Here is an 11173-nt window from a genome sequence, read left to right as displayed (position 1 = left end):
TGGTTTGGGATGAAGATGGAGATGAGCATAAATATGGGAAGGGGACAAGGATGGGATGGGATGGGATGGGATGGGATGGGTACACACATAGGGATGAGGATGGGACAGGCTATGGGCATAAAAAAAAAACAATGGGCATTTCTTTGGTGGCATTTTGTGATGTGCTGAAGTTGGAGGAGGTGGAGGATGCTCTGTGAAATGGGGCTGGGGAGAATTCAGAAGCCATCACCACCATGGATACTCGCAAAACTGGGAACAAATCACTCACTGCTCAGCGAACTCCACATTGTGCTCCTGTCAGATGTGGCTGCTGAAGTGGGTTGGAAATCCCCTGCCCTGCTGAAGGCTTGCCTTCACCCTGGGGTACTGCTGAGGAGGAAGAGGAGGAGGAAGGGCAGGCAAATGTCTGGCATGGAGACCTTTTCAGGCAGGAAATTCCATCAGCCTCTTCCCCAAGGCCTGCAGCCCTGGGATCGCTGAGCCGAAGATAAGAGAAGCAGCAGGAAACCTGCATCTCTCCTGGGGCAGCCGGGAAAGGAAACATGATTCCCGGAGAATGGAGCAGGGCTGGGAGCTGCACAGAAAGCAGACGCTGCTGGGATGCACTGGGACTGGTCTGTGCTTGGGCAGGAGCAGGAGTGGTGTGGGGCTGGGGTAGGAGAGGGGCTGTGCTCAGCACTGCCAGCTGAGTCACTGGGTCACCATAATAATGCCCTCAGAATGTTTCTCCTCCTGGTCATTGGAAACCAGTCCAGCTCAAGGTCAAGATACTTAGCAGGAAGGGCAACAAAACACTGCCTTAAACATCCTTCTGGCTCTGGTGGGGAAGGGATCTTGCAGGAGGGGGGTTGAGCACAGCTCAGCTCCCTGGACTGTCACGCACAAGTGTTTTTGCCTCATGTCTTCAGAAAGCAGATGTCTATGGAGTTCTACCCCTCCTCTCCATCCTCAGTAACTACAATCTACAGGATCATTTCAGCTAAATTTGACAGTAGCATCTCTCAGTGTCTACAAAACCATGGAATAGAATCATGGAATCGTCATGGCTGGAAGAGAACTTGGAGATGGTCAAGTCCAATTGTTAATCCAGAACTGTGAATTCCACCACTAAACCATGTCTCTCAGTGCCACAGCTACACAGCTGCTAAAGCCCTTCAGGGATGGCGACTCCACCACTGCCCTGTTCCCATGCCTGACCACTCTTTCAGTAAAGAAATTGTCCTTCATGTCCAACCTAAATCTCCCCTGGTACAATTTAAGGCCATTTCCTCTCATCCTATCACTTGTTAGAGGAAAAAGAGATCTGCCTCCACCTCACTCCTACCTCCTGTCAGGGATTTGTACAGAGCAACAGGGTCTCCCTTCAGCCTCCTTTTCTCCAGGCTGAACAGCCCCAGTTCCCTCAGCTGTTCCTCAGCAGGCTTGTTCCCCAGACCCTTCACCAGCTTCACTGCCCTTCTCTGGACCTGCTCCAGCACCTCAATGTTCTTGGAGTCAAGAGCCCATAACCAAACCCAGTATTCAAAGTGTGGCCTCACCAGTATTGAGGACACCAGTATTGACCCTGCCCTGGTCCTGCTGGCCACACTATTGCTGATCCCAGTCAGGATGCTGGTGGCCTTCTTGGCCACCTGGGCACACACTGGCTCATCTGCAGCCAGCTGTTGAACAGCACCCCTAGCTTCTTTTCCACTGGGCAGCTGTCCAGCCACTCTTTCCCATAGGGAAGAGTGAGAGACCCTGTTAACAGCCACTTGCCTGAGGTGGGAACAGCCTTGGATGTGAGCTCAACCCTTATGAGCCATCTAAGAATCCATAATGGATGCAAAGGAGGAATCACCAGGTGTCTGTGTCCTTCCCGTGAGGAGGCTCTGCTTCCCGTGGGGCCATGTCAAGATGTCTCTCTGGATGGCTCCATCCATGGGACTGCAGTTTCTGGCTGGGCTCTCTGGCTTCCCTGTAGCTGTTTCCTTTCCCAGGAGCATCCCATTGGGTGCTGACAGCAGGGAAGCTGTGGCAGCAGAGCAGATTCCCACCAGCTCTTGACATTGCCATTTTTGGGAACGGTTCTTCTTGACTTTGGTCTCTTTGAATCAGCTTTGTCTCATGACTCACCACCTTCTCCCCTGGCCCCACTCACAGGGACACCCTTCCATGGCAAGTCCGGACCAGGAGGCACATCAAGACTTAACGCTGGTGCATCCTCAAGGATACATGTGTTGGCCAGGTGGGTATGGAGGCCACCAGCCCCAAGCAGCAAGAGCACCCACCAGACACCCAGTGATCTCAAGCCACCCGCCTGCATCCAGTGTTTATATCCCAAGCTTGGTATCCTGCAGCTCCTGGAGCTCCACCCACACTGCAGATGATTTCCATATGCTGAGTCCATCCAGCTGAGATCCAACACAGATCTTTGTACTCAGGGCATCCAGTGTATTCTGGGAGAGACATCCTTACTGAGAGCTGGGAAGACAGGGTATTGGATCCATGGTGGGTCCATAACATGGAAATCCAAGGTTTGTACAGAAGAAGGAGAGCTTCTTGGTCCTGGGCAGCTTGGTTGGAGCAGAAGTGACTTGGTGCACAGAGAGGAGAAATAATGAAGTCATTACTCTAAAAGGTGAGATAAGTGCTACACACTCCCAGGCAGAAAGGTGGTGGAACTCAGATCTCCCCAGCACTCAGGGATGTGGAAACACCACTCACAGAATCACAAAAGCACAGAATCACAAAATGTTAGAGGTTGGAAAAGACCTCCAGAGATCATCAAGTCCAACCCTCCCTGCCACAAGCAGGATCCTTCAAATGAAATATAGACTCCTCCCCTGTAATTTGATTCTTTCCAAACTGCATTTTGAATTTTAAATGCTGTGTCTTGCATACATTGAGAGGGATCCTGTTGCAGATTAGGAGCTGACATCTCATTTCCAGGCTCTCTTTACTGTAGCCCCATTCCTCTGAAACCAGTTAGCCTCTTCTTGAGTTTGATTTGTTTAAAAGTCAGTTAATAAATTGTTTGGTTTTATAGTTGTATATTGAGATCTGATCTATTTTTTTCTTATTGAAAACTCCCACGTGGAAAAGGTCCATGAGGTATCTGGAACCCTGTTCCAAAGGATCACTCCAAATTTTAGGATGTATTTTAAGAATAAAGGTAAAGAAAGGGGATTTCTTTTTTTTTTTTTTTTTTTTTTTAACTCTCTAGAGCTCTCCTTCCTTCCTTCCTCTTTCTAAATATTGCTCCAAAGCTGGTTTTGATCCTGCAGCTGCCAGATGAATGTGCTGAGCCCTGTGAGCTCCTCATGCTGCCAGCATGCCAGGAGCTCACACAGAGCCTGGAGAGGAGCATTCTTGACACTGATTGATTTCTGCTCACCGTTCTCCCAAGATTAGCTACAAGGCCCTTATTTGGTCCTGGCTCCAGCAAACTCCTTGGTAAGGGGGAGAGCAGCCCAGATGGGTTTGTACTGGGGCTGGGAGTGTCCACTGGGGCAGCAGGGAGGGAGCATGTTCACAGCAAAGATAAAAATCAGACCATGCCCTGAGTTTCCAGGGATGTCTTCTGATTTTTCCTTTTTTTATTTTCCTTTTCCTTTTTTTTTTTTTTCCCCACCTGCAGGACAAAGCACAGATTTGCTCCCTGCAGCAGATCCAGTCCATCCCCATCCCAGTGCACTGGCCCTGGAAATGAACTGGGATCATAGAATCACAGAATCAGAGAAAGCATTAGGATGGAAGGGACCCTCAAAAGTCATCTTGTCCAGCCTCTGAGCTGGGGGCTTCCCTGAGTGTTTAAACCCTAAATCAAGAGTCCTCTAGCAGAATTAGGCTTTGGATTAGGTGTCCCTGGGATCTGCCCAGCTGGAGTGAGCATGAAGTCCCAGGGATGGGATCTTGTGGCTTGCCCTTGGAAAACCATGAGAATTGGGGTCCAAGAGCTCATTGCCTCTTGCTGTTCACCCAGACAACCCTTCCCATGGCTTTAACAAATAGAGTGCTCTCCCCAGACCCTCTCTTCCAGCTCATCTCTCCTTGCCTGACCTCCCCAGGCCTTCAGCCCTGACCTGAATGCTCCAGGGTGACTAATCCCAGCAATTAGCCTCGTTCCCTGCATTTATCTCCTTCCTGCCTTTGTCCCTTCCTGACAGCCTCTCTGAGCAAATAAAGCATTTAGCCACATTTTCCTGGCTCCGGGATTCTCCCACCAGCTTTTGTCCCGTGGAGCCTCTCCTGAGCTGGGTGAAGAGGTTATTCTCCCCTGACACGTGTCCCTTCCGTCCTCTGTGATCAAACCAGTGACCAAATTAAAGCACCCAGCAGTGCTGAGGTCACCCCAGCAGCAGATGGGCCAGCTCAAACTGGAGGCAATGGGATTTGTTCTTTAAATTGAAGACTGCTGTAGAGCCAGGGGCGTTTCATGATTTAAAAAAAAAAAAAAAAAAATCAGGACTGAGCAGAGCTGGTTAAATGGGGACAGAGTGCTAGGGATTGCCCAAATTTCAGTGGGAAATAGGGAAACACATGGGCAGCACATTTGGGAACTGCCTTCTGCTGTTCCCTGGGATATCCGCAGGGGAGTTCTGTGGACCCACCGAGTTTCAGAGGGATGTCAGCTCCCACATGGAAGCTTGGGCAGCCTCCCATGCCTAAGGAACCAAGCCAGGCTGCTTTCATTTAACTCTTTTTCTTTTTTTTCTCCTCCTCTATATTTCTTGGTCACTTCAGGATCCCTTTCCTCTTAGTGTGAGCTTCTAAACCTCCAGGATTTTTCCCCATGGAAATAGGGTCTGCTCTGCAGTGGATCTAACCCTGCCAAGGGCTTGTTTGGGCTTCTTGGGTGCTTCTTTTGCCCTGATGTGGCTGCCTTTTATCCCAGGACACGAGTCCCTTTTATCCCAGAACATGGGTCCTTTTTATCCTGGGACGTAAGTACCTTTTCCCCTAGGACAGGAGTCTCTTTTTCCTCTGGATGAGGCTCCATTTTTTCCTAGCCCTTGGGTCCCTTTTATCCCAGGATGTGGGTCCCTTTTTCCCCAGAACACGAAGCTCACAGAAGGGTTGAGAGTTGCTCATCCAAAGCTACACAGGACTCTGAAGGATTCAAGGAGCTGCAGAAGAACTTGTCCGTGGATGGAGCTCCTAGTGTGGTGGTCCTCACCCCTCTGCAATGCTTGGATCCGTCTCGGAGTGAGACAAACCGCTTTGCTGACCCACGGCTAGGCTCAGCCCCCACTCAGAGAGCAGAGCCGCTGAGACGCTTCCGAATTAAAGGCTGGGGGGAGAAATGAAAGAATTTTGTGGATGGATCCTTATCCTGGTGCAAGGAAAGCGCCTGGCAGCGCTGGCGGGGAAGGGCAGGATGGAGGGGCCGGGAGCCGGCACCGGGAGCGGAACCGGGTGGGAAGCAGGTGGGGAGCCGGGCTAGTGTCGCTCCCGGCTCAGCGCGTCCCGGGCCCCGCGGCCGCTGCCGCCGCCTGCTGCCCGCCCTGGACTGTGCACCGGGACACGGACACCAGGACACGCCCCGCTCCGTACCCACCCGCTCAGCATCCTTTACCCAGAACCCTCCAGAACCCAGCCCACCAGCTGCCAGCAATTCCCTCCCTTCCTTGTTTCTTTCCTTCCTTGCTTGCTTGTTTCCTCTTCTTCTTTATCTTTCGTGTTTCCTTTTGTCCTTTTTTTATTTTCCTTCCTCCCTTCCTTTCCCCCATCCACCCTACCCTTCCCCCATGCCAGGGTCCATTCCCACACCTGCTCCCACAGGACACTTCATCACCCCCCTCATCCCTGACTCCCACCCAACCCGAGGAACCCCCACAGGGCACCCTGTGAAGAAGCCTCCCCATGACTTCCCCTTGGATGTGCTGGAAACTCCACTGACCCCAAACCACTTTCCTTGTTCCCGTCATCCCATGGTTGGGCCAAACCCTGCCCCAGGCTGTTGGGGCTTGTGCAATGTGAGGAACATTGCTCCACCAGCTTCCCACACCCTTGCCCAACACCTTCCCACACTAAGTCACTCACTTTCTCCTTCTTGTTTTCCTCCCCTTGACAGCCTGGCAAGATCCAGTCACGGCAGTTATACTGGTGGCACCTCAGACTGTGGCAGGAGGAGGTGGCCCAGCACCTGGCCCCTGCTTTCAGCCCATTTCCATCCTGGTCAGGGCTATTTTCTCCTCTTCTGTAATGACACAGCTGGAAACTATTGCCCAGCTTTGTCCCACCTGGGTCACCCGATGACTCAGAGCCCGTCTGTGTTCCCAGCTTGGATGGACCCTGCACCCCAGCAGCCCACCAAATCCCCCCTCTCCTGAGACACCATCACAATCGGTATGAAAGGATGTGGGGACCAGCCCTGCCAGGTGCTGGGCTGTACCAGGTGCCACTTCTGCCTCTGTCACCCAGTTTAAATCACAGGATTTGGGCATCTTTAAGACGCTTGATGCATCTTCCCAGCAAAACTCACCATCCTAGGAGGAACAGCCCTGAAGTACCACCACCTTGGGTGCTCTCCATCCTGGGATGCAGCACCTGTCACTGCAACATTTGGGTGGTGGAAGCACCTACCTGCCCATGAGCTGTGAATCCCCAAATCCCTCCAGCTGGGAGCCTGGTGAGTGTTTAGTCTGGAGAAACTGGAGCTGGGGAACACATGGGAACACCTGGGAAAACACAGTGGGGAGGGAATGGTGATGCTCTGCTCCTGTTCCCTGAGGAACTGGGGTGTCCAGGAAGAGAAGCAGGGGTGGGATGGATGAGGAAGTACCAGCCAAGCAGTGATGGAACATTCCCAGGCAGGGTGGAGGTTGCCTCTTCTCCACAGCCCTATTTGCTCTCTGTGCAAGATCCAGCAAGATGTGCCAAACACACCATTCCCGGCCAGCCGCATCCCTCCATCCGGCTTCTTGGCCTGGTGCTGCCTGCCAAAACCCTCCCCATCCAACAGGATCTAAATTAGGTTATTCAGATATTGCTACAAATACTTCCAAAGCCAGCGCTGAGCTGGAGGAAAGGCGAGAGAATCACAGGATGGACGCAGCTCCTCCAGCTCTCCAGGAAAATCCAGGCTCAGCACCAAGCAGGCACCAGCTCACCAGCCCTTGCTGCCACCCAGCTGGCAAAGAGAAGCCCTATGGGCTCAGCAAGAGAGTTTTGGGGGGTGGGGGGGGTGGAAACCAGCTCTTGAAATTCCTTGTGGGTGCTTCAAGTTTTTCCAGCCCCTCATTTGTCTTCTGGGTTTTGTGGCATGCTGCTTTTTCTTCCGCTTTGGGTTGTGTTTCTTCTGAGGTTTTGGGCTGGTTTTTGTTTTTCTTCCACTCCACCAGGAATGTGACCTGCAAGAAAAGGGTCATGTTGGATGCGTGACCAAGAGGAGAGATTCGTCATACGTGGTGACCAGGCTTTCTCAAAATCGTTTTTTCCCCTCCTCAAATAGCTGCAATTTATGCAAATGAAAGGCCAGGAGGGCTAAACTGAGCCTGAGTGCAGCTGGCTGCCCACACTGGTTTCTCCCCTGGGGGGATGAAGGAGGAAGATGAGTTTATGGTTACACTCCTCGTTGTACACCTACCCCAGCCCCTGTGCCTGGCTGGATGGTGCTGGGGGCTGGATCCCTCTCCACAGACATGGGCAGTCACCACAGTCAGCTGTGCCCAGCACCAGACCTTCCATCAGTGGGGGAAGAAGCTGAGACAGGTAATGAACACCCCCCTGCCCAGTTGCTCTGCCATCCCCAGAAACCACCACACTGGGATGCTGCCTCCAGCACCTGCACCCAGCATCTTGGAGGCAGGAGATAGCCCCCTAAAAGCCTTCTCCATCCCAGTCTTTCCTCAACATAGAGTCATAGAACCATTTTGGTTGGAAAAGACCTTGCAGGTCATCAACTCCAAACATTATCTCATTCTAACAAGTCTGGTGCTAAACCATGTCTCTCAGCACATCGCTGCATCTTTTAAACACCTCCGAGGATGAGGATTCATCCACCTCCATGGGGAGCCTCTTCCAGCATTTGAGAACCCTTTCAGCGAGGAAGTTTCTTCTAGTATCCAACCTAAACCTCTCCTGGTGCAACTTGAGGCCATTTCCTCTTGTCCTATCACTTAGTAGAGAGAAGAGATCAGCACCCACCTGGCTCCAACCTCCTTTCAGGGAGTTGTAGAGAGTGAGAAGGTCTTCCCTCAGCCTTGGTATTGAGCAGCATGGGACCATGAACAGTAACACCTCTGGTCCTTTGGGGTTTCCAGCCAGGTGGTGCATCTGCTGCTGGGGCAGCACCCACCTCCCAGAAGGGGTGGATTTTGTCATGGTTTCTCTTCCTCCTCTCCCCAGGCAACCATTTCTGCTAAATGTGGCCTTCTGGCTTTGTGCAGCAGGCTTGTGTCTGTCAATGGTGGGGAAGTTCAGCACTTTGGTCTCCGATCAGCAGTAACTGTGCCCTTTGCAGGAGCATGTGGTGGAATCTCTTAGACAATAGCATGTGCCTTGGACCCACCATGCCCAGATGATGGGGAACAGCACAGAATCATCGAATCACAGAAAGCTTTGGGTTAGAACATCAGGGTCATTTAGTCCAATCCCCTCTGCAGTGAGCAGCAACTTCTACAATTAAAGCAGATTGCTCAGAGTCCCAGACAACCTGACCTGGAATGGTTCCAGGGATGGGGCATCTACCACCTTTCTTGGCAGCTTGGGCCAGGGTCTCACCACCTTCAGCATCACAGATTTCTTTCTTCTCTCCAGTTTAAATCTTCCTCTTTTAATTTAAACAATCACCCTTTGTCCTGTCACAACAGGCCCTGCTCCAAGGTCTGTCCCCATCTTTCTCATTGCCCCTTTAAGCACTGGAAGGCCACCAGAAGATCTCCCTGGAGCTTTCTCTTCTCCAGGCTGAACAATCCCAATTCACTCACCCTAGCCTCACAGCAGAAACATTCCAGTGCTCTGGAATGGGCATCACCTAAATCCTTCAATGCAGGGAGGAAAGCAAAACCCAGAAGGAGTGGAGATGCTCTGCCCATATGCAAGCCCCAGGGTGGGGAGAGGATCATCCTCTCTGGTGTTTCCAGCAGGACTGGCACCACTTACTCCAGGGTGCAGGCCAGTCAGTGGCTCGGCTACAAAAGGCAGCATGTGTGTTTTTGAGGAGCTGCCTGGGAGGACGTTGCTCAGATGGCTTCCCCAAGCAGGATGAATTTCTCCTTCCCTGGGCCCCAGGCAGGAGGAAGCTGCTGGGTTCACATTCAGTCCTAGTGAGGGCAGCACTTGATCGCCACCCACGGTTTTCAAAATCGCTGCAACGAGTTTTATCTCCGTTTCCTCCTCAGCTTAGCAGCAAAAAAGCACCAGCCACAAACAGTCCCTGCTGGAGAAGTCACCAGCTCCCTTTGTACAGCATGAGACATACACACGCCAGGGCTGATATCTGGCCACTTAAACATCCTTTCCCACAGCTCCTGTCATCTTGATACTTTCCTGTGCCTTATGAACACTCACCCAGAGCAGCAAAAAGGGGCCTGAAAGCAGACAACTGTGGTTTTGTGCTTATTCATCATCACATGTATCCAGCACACTGCAGGATGAGCTATGTGGTAGCTTTTCTGTGGCTAGCAAGGCCACTTCTTTTCCTGGATGAAGCTTTGGGGGTTTCTGCTGGATTTTACTTCTGGGATAGCAGGTTTCCGACGTGGGCACAGAAAGGGTGGAAGCCTTAGAATGGGGTGTTTGGCAGTGGAATCACCCCACACCAAGCATGTGGGATGAGTCTGAAGGCTGAAGCCAGGCTGAGCCTGGTCAGGTTGAAAGCTCAAATGTGGGATGTCCCCTGAGATGTACAGAGGCATGGGCACCTCAAGAAGCAAAGGCATGGCTCCCCCAGAGAGCACAGGGTGTTGGGCAGCAGATGGGGCCCAGCAGCAAATGTCCCTGGTGTAACCCTGTCCATTCCCTGCTTTACTCACCCCAGTGCAGCAGCTGGGCTTGACCCCAGCCCTCTACCATGCAACACTCCCAGGGGCTCAGCCCTGACCCCCTTACCCGTAACTCCCTCATGGGCTTAGCCCCAACTCCTTTACCTGTAACCAGTTCTGAGGCTCAGCCCTCACCCATTATTTTCAGTCTCCCCAGGGGATTCTGCTCCAGCTCCCTACCCTGTAATCCCCATGCCAGGGACTCAACCATGCCCCCCCTTACCCCTACTCTCTCCTTTACCCTATAACCCACCCACAAAGGAAGTCAGCTGTGCCACCCCTTACCCATAAGCCATCCCAGGAACTCAGCCCCCATCTTCCACCCTGTACCCCCCACCCCAAAACAAACCACCTCCTGCTCAAGGGGCTCAGCTTTGACTCCTACCCTGCAACTGTACCCTCAACCCCACTCTCCAGTGACTCAGCTGTGCCACTCTTACTTATAAGCCCCCCAGGGACTCAACCCCAATCCTCTACCCTGTACCTCCCCCCCAGTCCTTCAATACATTCAACCCTGGGTTCTTACCTTCAGCCCCTGCAAGGGACTCAGCTTTGGTTCTTTACCCCATATCCACCCCACCCCTCGACCAGGGACTCAGCCCTGACCCCCTTACTCTGATCCCTCAGAGCCTCAACCCTGTTCTCAACCCCACAACCCCACTGCCCAAGGTCTCACCCACTTCTGTAATCCCCCAGGACTCAGCCCTTGTTCTCAACCCCACAACCCCCACTGCCCAAAGTCTATGCCACCACAGTACCACAGTACATTACAGGTTGGAAGAGACCTCCAGAGATCATTGGATCCAAGCCCCCTGCCAGAGCAGAATCACTTAGGGTAGTCCGCACAGGAATGCATCCAGGTGGGTTTTGAAAGTCTCCAGAGAAGGAGACTACCCCCTTACTCGTAACCCCCCACCCAGAACTCAGCTCTGACCCCCTCATCTCTAAACCCCCTTACCAATACCCCCCCCCCCCCCCAGGAATCTAATCCTGTGCTTTACCCCACAACCCCCGTTGCCCAAGGACCAATAACCCCGAGGAACTCAAACTCATCCCTCCCACCCTCAGCACCACAGCCGCGGCTGTCCTCGGGGACCGCCGCGTCTCCCTCGCCCCCGTCCTCCGACAGCCCCGGGAGGGCCGGGTAGCGGAAGGAGCCACCCCCGGGGGGGCCGTTCTCGGCTGTACCGATCCGCCCCTCCTCT

Source organism: Indicator indicator, chromosome 4 (assembly GCF_027791375.1).
Source record: "Indicator indicator isolate 239-I01 chromosome 4, UM_Iind_1.1, whole genome shotgun sequence".
Classification (NCBI taxonomy): Eukaryota; Metazoa; Chordata; class Aves; order Piciformes; family Indicatoridae; genus Indicator; species Indicator indicator.
This window is presented reverse-complemented; position numbering follows the sequence as displayed.